Here is a 17470-nt window from a genome sequence, read left to right on the forward strand (position 1 = left end):
GCGGACATGGATGTGAGCCAGGCCTAGGACATTTGTTAACATAATGGTGTTGAGAAGGCTAGGGATGGCCCTTTGTGGTGCAGGAGGAGCAGATGGTCACTACTATAAGGGGTTAATTTGTACTGTAGATCTGTGAAAGTGTTGTTTTTTTTGTACAATAGAGGGCTCGATTTTGTTTCTTTAACCCCATTATGTTACTGGCTGATTGATCGATTTGTGAAGGTAGTAGTCAATTGATTTCATGGCCGATTAGTTGTTTCAGCCCTAGTATGAATCGGTCTTTTTGTAAACTGCTAACTGTGGATGGTAAGCTTTGTAATTAGACCTGTAAACATTATAAATGCTACAAATCATATAGAAATGAGGTGTGCCTCAGTGGATGACCTCCTGTACTACAAGTTTATGCCAATCATTGAGATAACAGAAGTACTAGCCCTTCATTAAGCATTTCTTTTAAAATACCTCAGAAAAGTCCACGGGGAGATTGAACTATTATAGTTTGGATAATCTCCAGGCTAATTTTTTTGAAGGACTATAGTCAGAACAGGGAACATCCGAAGTAGTACGCTAGCAGCCCGCACAGGCCGTGTACAATAATCGGAGATGCGGGGCCGGTTATAGTGATAAAAGGCACAAACCTTAACCGCTCCAAAAAAGTAACGCGCCGGGTTCTCTGTACGCAGAGCCCGAGGAAAAAAAAAAAAACTGTTCTGACAAGTAGTGAAAAAAAAGCAGCAACGGTGACAGGGGCGGGGCCTGTCAACCCAATTCTTGGCCAGAGATTAGCTACCTCTGGGGTAAAGACAACCTGTAAAAAGGTTGGGGGAATCAAGGTCCATCGTCCATAAAGGATGGGTAATCGAATCACTTCAAAGAGGGTGTCTAACCGTGGGTACATTCAGAGTAGTACGCTAGCAGCCCGCACAGGCCGTGTACAATAATCGGAGATGCGGGGCCGGTTATAGTGATGAAGGCGCCGTCTATAGCCGCTCTGAAGGTAATGCGCCGGGTTCTCTGTACGCAGAGCCCGAGAAACCTTACCACGTGACCCCGTAGGAAGAGAGGATAGATAAATATGGGCCTTGGGTTATGCAAGATTGGGATCGGTGGACTGTAAAGAGGTATTGTAAGAAACTTAATGTACGGGAAGATCTGTACTGTGCTCATCACACTAAGATGACACGGCCATAGGACTTCAGCTGCACAGGAGATAACAGAGCAAGGGAGTTGGATATGTCTGAATTCAGGGGGACATCCTCCACACTTAAGGTATGTACCAACAATGTTCCATTCCTGGTGTTTCTGCAAGAATAAATCCCAGGAAGGTAAGAGTTTTTTATTGCCCCCATACAGGCGGAGAAGGGGCGAATGAAATGGGATGGATCTCGGAACGAATTTCAAACTTACCAAACAGATGTTATGGGTTTAACAAGAAGTACAGGTTCTGATAGAAATGTTAATAGGTGTGATATCTAGAGGTCATCTTTGATCTAATTGTGTGAGTGTGGGTGTGTGGAGTATGCAATACTGATGTGTCCTGTGAAGTTTGTTCTCAGCTGCTGACAGCCCATTCTAATGACCCCCCTTCTTTCTGACCAGGTCAGTGAGAATGTAAAGCAAACTGTATTGACATGCAAATGACCTGAGCCAAGACTTGTACTAATGAACTGAAAAGGTGCATTTACTAAATTGTGTTTGTTTTTTCCAGAAAGGACAGGTCTGCGAGATGAATTGGTAACCGCTAGAAGGTTTATTACAAGTTGCTAATTTTTTTCTCTCACCATGGTGAATACATTTTTTTGGGGGGAATTATTGGTATACCATAAAACAAAAATCCACGTGGTATTAATATGTACTAAGTAATACATATTAATGAGTTGAGCTCAACAATTTTTTGGGTATTTTAAAAAAAAAGTGCACTATTTATGTAATGTAATGTGATGTATATTGGTTTAACATGCTAATCTCTTATCACATGTATATAACCAGTTTTTTCAGGCGAAAAATTGATTATTGTTTTATTTTATTGGTGTTTTTATCCCTCAGATTCAATAATTGGGTTTCCTGGCTTACAGAACAAAGAAAATCACCATCACCATAGACGATTTTTTTCTTTTTCCTGGTTTCAGCACCGATATCTAGTGGGTGCTTCTATTTGTTAGCCCAATCAGCTGTGTGTCGGACTACCTAAGCGTGTGTGGTATGTTCTGATCCAACATGTATGAAGCTCTGGTATGAACGAGTTTCTTTGCACCACTGATTAGCCATGTTGATACTTGTAGTTCCATGGATTTAACTGGTAAGGGTCAGCAATTAGATGTTATCTCACAAGACTTGTGTTAAAGACTGCTTCACCCCCCCTGCTGTCATTGTAATTAGATACACACAGCCACTGCTTTCTTTGCAAGCTTAGCTTTTTGCCTTAGGCTAAGGTATGCTAATGTGCCTAGCTATCTGGGTGTCCCCAAGTGCAGTTCACAACTGTTTCCTTCCGTGTCACCATGCAATCCTATTTTCTCCTAGAATTTCCTGTTTGTCTGCTTTCAGTTGGCTATTTGTTATCAATTACCTAATGAATATTGGTGTGTTTCAAGGCACACCGGTCGGCTTGTGTACCTACTACTGTTCAATGATCTCAGCTCCTTAGTCCTGCAAAGGATTTTTCTTTGCCTGTTGGCAAGTTGTGTCGGGTAGCAACAGTTCCTCGAGCTGGATATACATTATGCAATTTTTATTCTCCAATTTCCTTGCATGCGATTTACCTGCAGATGTGTAGTTTGCATACTATATGCCAGATTGTATACAAGTTGAAAGTGTATAGGTCTGGCCCCGTATTATATAGTTTGGGTTCAGTCTGGAGAAAAGTTGTGCTGGAAGTTTGTATGGGGAGCTCTTGGTCTTGGCTGTTCCAAGGACCCTCACTTTGGATATATGTGTGGGCATGCTGTATTCTCATCAGTTAATACCTATCAGTGTCCTCCCTGTCCTAGTGTACCTTAACTAGTGGTCAATGGCCTGCGTGCCAAGAAGACCAGTGTTGCACTATGCCACTGTCATTCATGGGAGTCCGGTCTAAAGAGTGTGGACAGTTTGTTTTGTATCAGTGAAGGATAACATGGTCTGATTACCAAATTGATAAAGGAGGGAGAAGGTGTACCTGTTGGCAGGTGGTTTCAATTCGGGTACTCAGAACATTTCCCATACTTAGGATAAAAGAGAGGGTTAAGGGAGACTGCCTTCGGAGTTGGAGGTGGGGCACTGGGTACCTTATAACACTACGGAGCTGGAGATACTCTGGACCACATTGGGAGGTCTTGTGCTACATATCAGGGAAGGGGTTAGTAAAACCAACTTGCTCTGTCCAGCATCACTTTGCAAGGATAGGCAGGCAGGGGGTAGTATCCAGGTTGCCTATGAGTCGTAATAGATTGGTTGATGACTCCGTTCCAGGATCATGGAAAAAATCTAACTTGCACTGTTCGCATCCCTAATGGCAGGGATGGAACGTTGTGCAGATTTTGTGGTCAATCTGGGTGCTATCCTATCCGACTCTACGGTGTTACACCCTGGAGTCCATCTTGTTCTGATGGTTTGAGTCTGGACAGCCTCAGATGACTGGTACTGATGAGTGCTGGAGACAAGGGTATTGCTGCTGGTATTGAATGTCCAGTGATGCCCTATATGCTGCTATATGGGTTGAACTGTTCTCAGCATGGTACACTACCTCAGGGAGTCTATTGCACATCTTCCCCTGTTCTGGTAATAGATATATCAGGGACACAAGGGTGGACCCCTATTACCCCAGAGAAAAGGTTTTATAAAAAAAATCCTGACATCCCCTATTGAAACTTCCATTGGGATTCGGGAGGAGTTAAAAGTTGGGTAGTTGGGTGGTTTGGGGCAACAGAATTTAGATTTAAATTTAGTGCCAACAGTCTGTGCAGGGCGTAAATAGAAGGGTCCTGATCAAGGGGTTTATGATCTAAGGAGAAGAGGGTGGTAGAAAAAATAATAGCGGCTGGGAATAGGGCGCTTGCTGAGGTAACATTTTAGGTGGAGGCGGGGTAGGCTTCCCGTAATAAAAGTTTTTTTTAGGGATCACCTAGTGGTGTTCAGGGTAGGAGCTGACTGGACATACAGGGATGGTGGAGTTCCAGAGGTTCTGGAGCGATCTTGATGTTGAGCATGGGAGGAGGTATTAAGAGAGCTGGAAATCCGGATGTCTTAGGAGGAGTGAAGTGGACGATTTGGGTGAGCTCACAATCAAAAGAGGATAATCTAAATATCTCCAACTAAGGTTTCTTAATGGGAAAAGTTTATTCAGATACCACCTTAGGGCCACAGCTTTTAGTAAACTCCACCCTGTGGCTGTCCTGATGTGGATAGCTATTAAGAGACCGATGTAGAGTATTGTGTGCATTTAAAAGAGGACCCTTGAACTATATTTTTTCTCTTTTTGTTATTTTGGGAAAAGCCTCTAAGAAAATTTGAGCAACAAAGTGCAGTCGGGTTTGACTAAATTCTAAAAGTTTTTTGGCAACCATTGTTTTATTCTCTCCTTTTTTTATTCTTTTTGTACCCGACTTGTAAATTTTTTAGTGACAGTGATCCGGTTCACCTGTTGATCACTAATATGGGAGAGGAGTCACCTATTTTTATTCTTTTGTTCCTCTTTTTAATTTTTTGCTAAGTTGCTGCGGTAACAGTGGCAATGTATCATTTTTCAGGGCACTTTGTAATAATTTTTCAGGACAGTTATATATTGTTCGGTTGGGTTTTTATGAATGCAGATTCAATGTTCTTTGACATCTGGGTTGAAGTAGCATTAAACCTGTATGTGTTTTTATTCTTTTTGTTTATTTTATTTTCTTGTTCCTACTTTCTTTATTTCATATTCTTATCTTTAATTACTTTAAGCAATGATACCAGTCAATTAGCTGATAAAGTTCTTCTATATCTTTAAAAGTAAAATGTATTTGTCTTCTGGAACTCTTGTTTGAATAGCAGAGATGAGCTGTGAATTGGAAGGCTTTACCATTTCTGCCTTACTTAATGTAACTCTACTTCCTGCTTTAACCTGAGCACCGCGAGCAGGTGTGGTGAACCCAGGGACCTGGCAATAACAGGCAGTGTTGACTATCCCTACCATCAAGGGCCATGGATGATACTGGCTGTTGCTTGAACTCTATTCCCTGTGGGGAGCCCACTATACTCGTCCACATTGCACCCCTCATAAGTATTGGGTCTCAATGGCCAACCCGCTGCTCCTGTCTGGCATTCCTCCACTATCTGTACACTGACATTCTACCTTTTTTGTTGTTTTTTTTGCATTCATGCACGACTGTCCGGAGGCTCACCCAACCCCCACCAGAAGACATCCTTGAGACAAGTCATCTCTTGAGACAAATGTGCAACAAATAGGACTCTCCTGAACTGCCCTTCACCATGCTGAAAAGTGTTGTCTCGTGGTCCGATCCAATTGGAGCAACCGTTACAGGACCAGATATGTCAGGATCCCGCTCTCAATGTGGGAGTTCCGCTCTTCCAAGGCAGAGGGGCGATGAAACATTGCAGTACAGACACTCATGGTTTGAATGGGAAGTCTCAAGGACACCAGGATTTCTTTTGGCTGTCTCAAGCCTACATGGAGGAGTTGCGGCGTGTTCAAGAAAGACAGAGGAGGCCGTGGTGGTGGTGGGGAAGGATTGGGGCTTCTGGGCTGTTGTGGGTGGGTACAAAATCACTGAACCAGGGTGTCAGTTCAAGAATGAACTTCAGGGGGAACTGTGGTAGCGATTTTGAAGGATAATATTTATATCAAAGAGTTTAAAAGAAAGCCATTGTGAGGACCAATTAACTTACTATGCCCTGTTTTAGATATATATATATGTGTAACATGTATACTAGAATATTTACTGTTCTTGGTATCTCAAACACACATACCTGTTTTTCTGCTGTTTGTACAGTATCTAAGTTACCCTATTGTTCACAGAGATGGCCATTTCAGATATAGTGCCTCTTTTAAATGCTAATTTATGTTGTATCAAAGAGGGCTGACGGTTGTAAATCCAGAGATAATTAAACCGGTCTTAAGTCGGAACTGGCAGGGTCAGAGATCAAAGGAAGTTGCTCATAGAGGCATCGGAAGTTTGATGCTCAACTGGGCTTGAAATTATAACCAATCAGAGTGTGAGCCATCCTGAACCAATCAGAGCCAATGGGTGCGTTCCATCTTCTGATTGGCCGAGAATGCATATAAAATAGGGAAAGAATTAGCTGAGCCCCCTCTTGAATTCCAGACCACCGGAAGTCCATGTAACGTATACTTGTATCTCTCTCCCCCCCTCTCTCTCCCCCTCTCTCTCCCCCTCTCTCTCTCTCCTTTTTATTATGCCTCTTTTCTATTTCTAATTATTTCTTTCTTAGGACTTATCTTGAAATATTGATAAATATATTGAAAGTGTATGTTTGTTGTAAGCATAGGACCTAAATCATCTTGGCAGCCTAAGCAACACTGTACTTGTAACATCACTTGAGTTATATGATAAGTTCTAATTATTCTAAAGTTTCTTTTCTGTATAAATAAAGGTAATTGTTTATCTTTTCGCACTGTTATCGTTCATTTTTATTCTTATGTAGACAAAGGTTTAATCACTTATTTTCTTGTATCGTTAGTCATTTAAGTGAGATATAAAAATCGCCATAACACACTTGAGGTACAACCTTCTATAAATCTGTTTCAAAATTCCTCTTCTCCTATTTAGAACTGCAACAGAGATATTGTACAACTGTGCAAAAAAGTTGCATCACCCCAATCTATAACTGGCCTTTGCAGCAAGGTACAAATGGGAGGACAGTACACATCACAAACAAACAAAACATGTCCGAGCACATTTATCGACCAGCCTGCAAAACAATCAAATTGGCCCTGTCTAACTTTACATTAAAAACAGAGGGTTTTGTTTGCAAACATTTGCAAATATATGTCTAAGCCACAGTGCTCACACCAAGGGACCTCTGTATACACTGTGGTCCCAACTAAATTTCAAGAGCCTCTATAGTAGGAGCACATATAAGAATGAATAGATTATGGATTGGTATTCCTAAATAAGTAGCCTATACTTGGTACAAAAGGGCTAATTATAGTGGCCAAAAAGTCCCTTCCTCGCTGGCCAGTAGTAAATGAGATAAGCACAAAGACTAATAAATTATACAGTCTCAAAAGGGAAGAAAATCAGCTTGTTGAAGTTCGAGCTCTTACCAGTCCTGTGCTCACTCCCAGAATCTTTATGTGTTCACAATGACATAATTCGATATTTACTGTATTTATTTCAGTTACTTATATAGGGCCGTAAATTTATGCAGCGGTTTACATGACATATACATTGTACATTCACATCAGTCCCTTAGAGTGTTAACCTCTTGAGGGTAGGGACTGATGTGAATCTAACTCACATTCATACATCCTAGGGAAAATTTTTAGACAGGATGCAATTAACCTACCAGCATCTCTTTGTATTGTGGGAGGAGACCAGAGTACCCGGAGGAAAGGCACACAGGCACAGGCAGAACATGCAAACTCCAGGCAGGTAGTGTCATGGTTGGGATTCGAACCAGCAACCCTTTTTATTGCAAGGCAAAAGTGATATCCACCACTGTGCCGCCAATATAATTGCCTCGCACCATCCCAGAGAGTAGACTTTCTGCCCCACCCAGCTCCTCCTCTCTTTTTAGAATGAACCAGACACCAACAAAATGGCTGTCTCCAGTGATCTCCTTAACCACTACAAAACAGGGCCCTTTCGCCCCTTTTCTTCCCAGCCCAATTTTCAGCTTTCAGCGCTTTCGCATTTTCAATGACAATTGCGCTGTCATGCTATGCTGTACCCAAATGCCATTTTTATCATTTTGTTTGCACAAATAGAGCTTTATTTTGGTGGTATTTATTCACAACTCCGGTTTTTATTTTTTGCGATATAAGCGAAAAAAGAGCGGAAATTTGGAAAAAAAAACAATATTTTCTTCTTTCTATTTTAAAAGAAATCCAATAAAATCAAATTTTGTCATAAATTTAAGCCAAAATGTATTCTGCTACATGTTTTTGGTAAAAAAAAAATCCGTTAAGTGTATAATAATTGGTTTGTGTGATCACAGACATATGTACGCAAATGATCATGTATAGATGTGTGCAGGTGATCACAGACATATGTGTGCAGATAATCATTGGGACATGTGATTTTAGTGGGACATATGTGGGGGACATGTGCTTTTATTATTTGGGGACATATGTTTTTATTATTTGGGGATATGTGTGTGACATGTGTGAACAGCTCATACTCCCTGATCACCAGCCGGCTGCAGCGATCTGCTCTCCTCTCCTCAGCAACGACTTCCGCGTGAGGAGAGGAGAGCCGATTGCCTAGCAACCAGCTGTTTGTTTACATCACATGACGGCTGTGATTGGACACGGCCGTCATGTGATCAGGAGAGCTAATCACAGAGCCCTCCTGCCGATCTGAAATGCGCCGTGTCCGGGTGACACGAGTGCATCGGGATCGCGACGATCCCCCTCCTTCTGATGGACGTTCCTGAATGTCCAGTCAGAAGGAGAAGACTCCCACCCGACCGTATATATACATTGGCCGGGTGGGAAGTAGTTAAAGATGGCCACCACATTTCTGTATTATTGAATGTTCAACTAATGGTCTTCTTTAAGATGGCTGCTGCATTTGTACACAACCAACTGTTCAACTAAACTCTGTCAATTCCAAATGAGAATACAGCAATGCAGCAAAAAAAGTAAAAGCAAAAGTTTGCAGTAACTATAGTCCTGGTTACATGGATATTCATACATCTAGTGTGAGATTTATTTTACAGTTCTCTTTGCAAGCATACTGGAATAAAAGATGTATTAAATCAGAGGTTGGTTACCTCACAGATTTAGCTGTCTTGAAATAACTCTGAACCACATCAATTTCAGTGAATTTGATAGTTTAGTTTGAGGAGGCAGGAAATGTCGGTACTGGGTGCAGTATGTTCAGATATGGTCATTCTTGGGCAATTTCCAAAGGTTTCAAAAATATTATGGTGTGGCCAAAGTCCTGGCATGTATCGCCTCTCTATCTTGGCCAAGATGTTGTCAATGTCCTGTACTACAGGCACAGCTGAGCAATTAGATAAAAACTATAACAGGTGACATAGATTATTGACAACAGTGTTCAAATCATTACATTTTTTACAATACTTGGAAGAATAGTTGGTACAGTATAAGTATAACCTAGCTTTGTCTAATTTAGTAGTGACAAAAGGCTGAACACTTCTCTATCCCTCAACTACGGTATACCTACCAAGAGCTTTTCTACATGTCCCCCAGGTGTTCATTTTTTTTAAAAACTAAACTGACATTCTGCCCACATCTAAGCATTACAGGCCCTTATTAGATATGCAAAAGTACTCAGATATTTTATTTTTCATATGCGGTATCTACTAGAAAGGATTGTCTAATATTTCTGTTCTAGGTAATGGAGAGCAAATGACCAGATTCCAATGAAAACATGAGCAGAGATCAAATGGCTATATTTTATTTCATATACTTCTTGGCTCAGCATTCTAACCACATATCTTTATACATTTGGCAAGAAATCTCTTGGGTTACCCCATAATAAAGTAAGGATCAGTGTAAAAGGAACAACAGCACATATTGAAGCTTATAGTTAAGAAGCCTTTCACTTTTACCTACATCACAGAGATGAAAATCACAAACACTAGTTCTAAAGGATACTGCCAAACTACCATGATAGGATAGTCTCATTTTTTTAGAAATTTGTGGTTATTTGCACAAATGCTTGGTGTAGCGCTTCAGGTATAGTTTGCTTGCAGTTTTAAAATTTGACGGTGTTATACAAGATTTTGCTTGTTTAAATAAAATGTTAAAGTAAATGAAATTTCGTTTGTTCTATCCAATTTTCTCAAGAAAATCAGTTTCACTTTTTTCTTTTGACACATCTGTATCTCTGATCTCCTCCACCCTCTTTATTACCACCTGCCAGTTAACATGGTCTATGTAACAGTTTTTCTGTTGCACCTGAAATCCTGGGAGGCCAAGTGCCACAGATTTATCACTGTAGATGAGACACATTTTCACTCAAAAGAGGTTCAATTCATGCGGCGTATACGTGACTAGACTTTCCGGAATGATTCAGTCGGATATTCCGATTGTGTGTGGGATAATCCGATCCTTTTTCCTTTTAAAAATTCAGACGGACCTAGAAATAGAACATGTTTCAAATCTGTCCGACGGACTCAATTCCTATCGAGAAAACCATTTGTCTGTATGCTGGTCCGACGGATCAAATACGATGCAAGGGCAGCTATTGGCTATTGAACTTCCTTTTCTAGTCCTGTCGTATGTCATCACGTTCAAAACGAATGGACTTTTGAACGGACTTTAGTCCGTTCGTGTGTGGGTAAGTCCGTTCTTTCAGAAGTCTGTCGTAACTCCGTTGAAAGTCCGTTGGGAAGACCGTCTGACCTTTTCTGCTGGAAAGTCTGGTCGTGTGTACACAGCATACAATATGGTCAGGGGAAGGTTTTATTTTGTTGTAGTGTTGCTTTAGAGCAGCTACGGTTGAATTTCTGAAAAAGGACGTCTAATGCCACGTACACATGACCAGACTTTTTGACGGACTAGGTCTGACGGTCTTCCCAACGGAGTTCCAATGGACTTTCCGAATGAATGACTTGGCCACACACAAGCACACCAAAGTCCGATGGATTCTAACGTGATGACGTACGACCGGACTAGAATAAGGACGTTTATAGCCAATAGCTGCCTTAGCGTTGGTTTTTGTCCGTCGGACTAGCATACAGACGAACTGATTTTTTGACAGGACTCGAGTCCATCGGAAAGATTTGAAACATGTTTTATTTCTAGGTCCGTCAGACTTTTGTGGAAAAAAAGTCCATGGAGCCCATACACGATCGTAATATCTGACGGATTCATTCCATCGGACCTAGTCCATCGAAAAGTCCGGTCGCGTGTACGCGGCATAAGTATAAGACCTCATGCACAAAGACGTCAAGAGGCTGCAAAGTCCTCTAGTAACAAAGCCCTGGCGCTTTTCCATGTCCAGGAAACCACAGGTGGTGCATACAGCTGCTTGTAAAAGTAGGTTGCTGTACATAGCCATACCTATGTAAACACTGATGGTTTGTGTATCAGTGTTTACCCGTACAGGCAAGTATGGCATAATTCCATAGACATGAAAGTGAAGCATTCTGGTAAATATTCTGGATGCACATGTATGGGTAAAATCTGATGGATAAGCCATTCTGGTTACACAGTATGGCTGTGTAAAGTTTTTCACTTGTATGGGCAGCTGTACACATTACCTGCAACTTCCCGGGTGTGGGAAAGCACTGGGGATTTTATGCTAGAGGACTTTGCAGCCTCTAGGCATTCGTTTTATGAGGTTCTGTATATGTGTAGGCAAACAAAGGGATGCCACATCCTAGGTTAGAATCCAAATACAAAAAGTAGGTATAGATTTTTGATGTACACAGACACAACAATAAATTAAAATTGACAAGTTTATTACAAAGAGAAAAACAAGAATTAATTCAAATACTAATTTGTGGACATTAGGCTTAATTATTTAGATTTTGTGGTAGATTTTAAGTAAGCTGATGGTATATTATGAATGGTGTTGGATATCCTATTCATCAAAGCTCCATCTGATTTGCTAACATAGAACATTCCAGAAAGGCACTCAAATTTTGAGCTTTCCTTTCAAAGTCATCATGTAATCATCACCATGCAATCATGCAATTATGATAAACCCATAAAATGGCCCAAAAAGTATGCTTCTTACCAATTCCTTGTGAAGACCACTAGCAATGGGGCCAAGGCACAAGAAGCACCCACCTTGGATGCCGTGCTGCGAGAGGTACAGCTAAAATGGAAACCTCTCCAGTGTCTGTATTACCCTGCTGTGTCGTAACTGTGCAGAACTGAACTGTCAAACTGATAGCTGCAGATTAAAATGGGAGGTTATGGCTCTATTCTGCTGTCAGTTTGACAGCTGCCTGTTCTATATCAGGAGCTCTGCATACTAATGGTAAACAAAGCACAGTGCTCATCTGTCACAGAGATGATTATAAAAGGAGAGCTATATTCTCCCTGTGTAATTTGCAGGATTTAGCTGTCAGCCTGACAGCTTGGGTCTTGCTCTGCATTCATTTATTAATGAAAGCTACCATTACTGTTATGTGTAAATAGAAACAACAACTTATTAATCCTTAATGAGCCCTAATTTGGTATATTTGCATGCATACTATGGAGCACATTATTGTACCCACTACATGTAGGTAGTGAAAATGTCAGAACTGAACTTGCTAACTCTGTTGTACCTGTTAGTGTCTCTTCTTGCTGAGCCATCTGGAATGTTGAACCTGGTTCGTCTTGAACCTCAAACCCTTTGTTTCTCCCATAAACTTCCTATTAAATCCATGCCTTTTCACTACCGGTTTGCCAGATTACTGTGCTCCCTCCAGCTATCTCTCTCTTCTCACTCCTGCTGCCATCTGTGTTTTCACTGTCACTCGTTACCGACCCTTGGCGTGTTCCTCGATGATGCTTCAGCTTGATCCCAGCCTGCAAATACTAATTTTTGGCTTGTTTGACTGACCTTTGGCTTGTTAACTGGCTACACTTTTGTTTATCCCTACCTACTATATCTGCTATTGGACCCTGGCTTGCTCACCTCCTGGTGGGGCAATCCTGAGGACCACGACCGGGTACTAACAGTAAAACCCATCTCCACCATCAGGAGCTCTGGTGAACACCAGTTAGTACTTAGACTCCACACCTCAGATGAGCCTGTGTAATCCACTAGGATGGCCTTCTTCTGTGTATACATATATATATATATACATATACATATATATATATGTGTGTATATATATATATATATATATATATATATATATATACACATATACATATGTGTATATATATATATATATATATATATATATATATATATATATATATATATATATATATATATATATATATATATATATATATATATATATATATATATATATATATATATATATGGTCGGTTGGTGCCTCGCTACTGCTATAACTACTGGCCTTCGAGCCTTACTCCAGCTAGTGACAGGAACCCAGTAAAAAAATACTTTTTGTATGAGAATAAAGGTCTAACCCCAAAAATCTTTCAGTTGCCAGTGTACCTTGGTCACAAGGAATAGAATATAATGCCCCTACGTTTAGGCCCCAAAAAAAGTGTGTCGTTTGAAACTCCCATTTCCTCTAAAAGAACAAAGGAAATTGTTATATAGTTGGAGCACATTGTTGAGATGGGGAAAATGAAAACGAATGCATCCACCAGCTCTAAGAGCAATTAAACTGCAATACTATCAATTTTTGTTCTCGAGTCTGGATACACTTTAATAAAAGACTCAACAAAAATACTTGCTCTTTCGTTTAAAAATCTACCTTCTGACATAATGTTTTTTTTTGGGGGATTTACATTTTTTTGGAAAGGCATACAAAATGTGATTATCTGGGAATTCTCATTTCTTTATTGGTAATGTTTTTTAAATGCTGCATTGATTAAATAAAAAAATCCTTTATTGTACTTTTTCACACATTTGAGAAAGAACTTTTTTGGAACATTGTGTGCTTGTAATATCTGCTGTACCATGTTTACATACTGCCAGCTATTCATCACTGCTATTGTTCCTATATTTGTGGGGATAAAAGGCACTGTGATGTACACTCTTAAATAATAATGACCTTGATGGAGACAAGCAGTTTAGGCTTTGCTAACAATAAAGATTTGCTCCACTCAAGTACATACCAGGGTTGCAAATTTTTTACTGACAAAACATGAAAAATTTATTGACAGAGCACATTTTTTATTGACATCCTGAAATATGACAGAAAGTCATATTATAAACTAAGACTATCAATATTTAAGAAGTATAAACAATATGTAAACAGCAATACTCAGAACAAGTGACAAACAGAGTGACAAAATGTGAGCACAAGATTAGGATTATGAAAGCCTGGGGCACTCTGGGATAAAACAGAAAAATAGGTTCTAAAGTGTGCATAGCACACCGTGGTGATCAGTATGCATGGCCAGATTTGGGCTAACAGTGGGAGGGGCTTAAAGGTGGAGCATTAAACAGGATCTGAGCTTATTCGCTATATACACTGTACACATATAACAGTCCTTGTACCCAAAAATCATTCCTAATTACTATACCACAGTGGGGTGAGCTTCATTCCCACTGCACATGTGTGAGATTGGGAGGGTAGCCAGCATGCACCTAATCCCAGAAGAGAGTCCCAGCGAGCTTCAGATGCCCACAGTCAGGATGCCTTGCTTTGTATCAGGAGATCAAAGTGAGTCAACAATGCTGCAGAAATAACAAAAAGAGGACCCTTTTGGGGATGGCCAAATTGTAAAGCCGGAGAGGAGACTGTCAAGGGGGTAATTTTATATAAAAGGAAAAAACTGCCGGAACTTCTCTTTAAAAGAGAACTTCATTAAAATCAGCAACTTCTGGGACAATGAACACCCTGGTTTAGTCCCCTATTAATCCCTTTTTTAACTTTTGTCAGGATTGCTGTGCCCATTCTTTAGTATTCAACAACAAAAATATATATATACAAACCAGGTCCTCAAAATTATTCTTTCACAACCTCCAAATTAGAGCAAATACAAGGTTCAGAAACCATCGATACCAGTCAAAAGTTAAATCCTCCAGGATAGCATTCTCTACACTGCCCAAAATATCAACATTTTACAGGAACTATCATATCATTAAAAAGAAATGTTGTAAAGCGCTGCACAAATGGTTTGTGCTATACAGTATAAATCCTGTATAATAATAATAATATTATATGTATCTAAATGAATGAGAAACAACTTCACAAATCATAATATGTTTCACTGTGCAAAGTACATATAGGGTAACAAAGCAACACCTTAATACCATGGTATTTTATTAAAAAATACTACCCCTGTGGTTCTCCCTGAGTTTATCTTAATATAGTAGGAATTCTCTTGAATTCAGTTTAATATACACTATACTCCCTACACCCCCCTCCCCAGATATTTACACTTAGAGGGACACCTCTACTGATATCTGTGACACAATCCCTGTGAATAGTAGATCCACTGGTTTACACCCTTTTGAAATGCTCTACAAAAATCAGGAGAAGGAGATACTGTAAGGGTACTGATATAGGACCAACACCTTATGTATGATAGTCCCACACTCATAAGCAAAGGAAATTTGAGATTAATTGACACCTGGGCACAGAAGCTGAACCTATAAAATATCTCCCGGATGCTGATATTTAAACTGCTCCATGATTCTCTTGTGCAACCACAATTAAAGTGAGGAACAGTGCTCTCTGATGCAGGAGATGGTACTCTTCAGATGCTCATCAGATTCAGCATTCAACAGTGAAATTGTCTATACTCTTCAAAAAGGATGAGGGGCCCCATCAGGTGTGCTATAAGGTGACTTGGCATATGCTCACTCATTTCAATAAGATTTCTTTCACTATGTATCAGTCTGCATTTCATGCCCAAATATATCAGACAGGCTAAATATGCATAATCACAGGGTCAAAGGATCATGCTATATACTTGCTCTAATGCCTAACTGCCTACCTCCACTATACATCCAGATAGGGCCTTCTGTATAATGACAGTGATTCACATATAACGTCATTCACATATACTAAACTGCACTGTATAAAGTGTTAGGCATGTTTCTTCCTCAAAGCTTGTTTCAAGACACATTAAAGATTTAGACAAGTAAGTTTCATACAAAGGGATACTGAGTGTGCCATTGACTGACAGTCATGTGTTCATACAATATAGTACAGATCCACATCCGTCAAGTCCCTACAACGGACCACTGGAAGCATGAGCCTTGGTAGAGAATGAGGCGACTGCCAATGAGACTATCAATCACCTCTATGTGCCCAGGTAGAAGAAGCTAAAACCTGCTCGGTATTTATCAGACTCCATATACCGTATATACTCGAGTATAAGCCGAGATTTTCAGCCTCTTTTTTGAGGCTGAAAGTGCCCCCCTCGGCTTATACTCGAGTCACCGCTGTCTGACTGCCCGAACAGCGTGTCGAGCAGACAGACAGCAGCCATTCTACCTTTCAAAAGCCGCGCCTCCGCCTCCGCCTCCGCCTGTGATAGGCGGAACACTCAATTTCCCAGCAGTCAGTGTTCCGCCTATCACGGACATCGGCTCATCCTCGGATGAGCCGATGTCCGTGATAGGCGGAACACTGACTGCTGGGAAATTGAGTGTTCCGCCTATCACAGGCGGAGGCGGAGGCGCGGCTTTTGAACAGGGGAATGGCCGCCAGGGCGCCGACGAAGAGCGGCGATCCTGGCATGGGACGACACGGAGGCTCGGGACGGGACGACACGGAGGCTCGGGACGGGACGACACGGAGGCTCGGGACAGGACGACACGGAGGCTCGGGACGGGACGACACGGAGGCTCGGGACGGGACCGGACGGAGGCTCGGGACACAGGTAGGCTGGACACACAAGGCTGCACGGACACACACACACACACACACACACACACACACACACACACACACACACACACGGATGGATGGATACACACACACACACACACAGGGATGGATGGATGGATGGACACACACACACACACAGGGATGGATGGATGGATGGACACACACACACACACACACACACACACACACAGGGATGGATGGATGGATGGACGCACACACACACACACACAGGGATGGATGGATGAACACACACACAGGGATGGATGGATGGACACACACACAGGGATGGATGGATGGACACACACACAGGGATGGACGGACACACAGGGATGGACGGACACAGAGGGATGGACGGACACACACAGGGATGGACAGGCATATCTCACCCTCGGCTTATACACGAGTCAATAGGTTTCCCAGTTTTTTGGGGGTAAATTGGGGGCCTCGGCTTATACTCGGGTCGGCCTATACTCGAGTATATACGGTAATCTCAGTTGATTTTGGATGTCCTCATCAGAGGTGGCAAAAAGGGGTAAAACAAGCAGCACTCAACCAGTTTTGCTGTACTCTGCCAACTACCTCAGAGATATACATACAAAAGATTTAAATAGCTGAGCTTTGATCAAGAAGTGAAATGGTACCACATCCCAGGATATGAATTTTTTAAAAGATACAGGGAAGAAACAAACAGGGGACTGGAGGGTAACCAACCCCCGGGACTTTTAAGACGGTACCTGATATGAAGGCAAGATAATCACATGCAAAAAATAAAATCAATATAATTTTAGTTTCTACCTCAGAGATATAGTTTTGTATTCTTTAGCATACAGTGCTCCAATTTGGGTGGACATTATG

This window comes from Lithobates pipiens, unplaced genomic scaffold, assembly GCF_037356315.1.
Source record: "Lithobates pipiens isolate NorthernLeopardFrog02 unplaced genomic scaffold, aLitPip1_a1.2 Scaffold_16, whole genome shotgun sequence".
Classification (NCBI taxonomy): Eukaryota; Metazoa; Chordata; class Amphibia; order Anura; family Ranidae; genus Lithobates; species Lithobates pipiens.